Below are 937 nucleotides of genomic sequence, written 5' to 3'. Positions count from 1 at the left end.
GGGCCGCAGTCGTCCGGGAGCCTGACCAGGTGCTCTCGGGGCCGGGGGTCGCAGGCTGGCTGGCCGGGGGCTGGGGAGCAAGGGAACAGTCAGGTCGGGGCAGGGGTCCGTCTGGGCTCGGGGCTCAGCCCAGGGCGAGGGCTGGAGACTGGGGTCGGCTTGGCAGTAGGCTCTGCCGGGGGCGGGATTCAGGGTACCTAGAGGCGACCTGGGGGCTCTGAGATGGGTCTGCAGCGGGGCTCCGCTCGGGGTGGGGCCTAGCTGGAGGAGGGCTGCTTTCGGGCAAGGGCCCCGCTCGGGGTGGGGGCTCCCCGGAGTGGGAGCTCTGCTGGGGGGGCTCCATCGGGCGGCGGGCTGCCTCACCGAGCACAGTGAGCCGGGCGGTGCTGGAGCGCACGGCGCCGGCCTCGTTCCAGGCCTTGCAGTGGTAGATGCCGGCCTGGTCTGGGCGCAGCCCCCGCAGCTCCAGGTGGGCCCCGTACCCATGCGCCCGTCTGTCCAGTAGGGTCCCGTTGTGGAACCTGGGCAGCGGACGAGAAACGACAAAGGGCTGGAGCGGCGCCGTGCCCACCCCACCTTGCGGACCAGGGCCAGCAGGGGGGCTTCCCCGGGGGCAGCCTCCGCCCCGAGAGATGGGTGTGCTCCGCCTCCTCTGTGGCCCTCTCCTATCCACTTCCCTCCTCCCCTCACAATGCTTCCTCCAGTTTCCAGACGGGGAAACCGAGGCTGGACTCTGCTTCCAAACGGTCTTTGAATCAGGGTCTTTGGTGTCCAGGCTGGAGTGGCACAATCACAGCTCACCACAGCCTGGGCTCAAGGGATCCTCCTGCATCAGCCTCCCAAGTGGCTGGAATTACAGGTGCATGCCACCACACCTGGCTAATTTATTTTTTTTTTGAGTTGGAGTCTCACTCTGTCGCCCAGACTGGAGTGCAGT

This window comes from Carlito syrichta, unplaced genomic scaffold, assembly GCF_000164805.1.
Source record: "Carlito syrichta isolate Samal-C Ts95f unplaced genomic scaffold, Tarsius_syrichta-2.0.1 Scaffold135583, whole genome shotgun sequence".
Taxonomy (NCBI): Eukaryota; Metazoa; Chordata; class Mammalia; order Primates; family Tarsiidae; genus Carlito; species Carlito syrichta.
Note: the sequence above shows the minus strand (reverse complement) of the source record.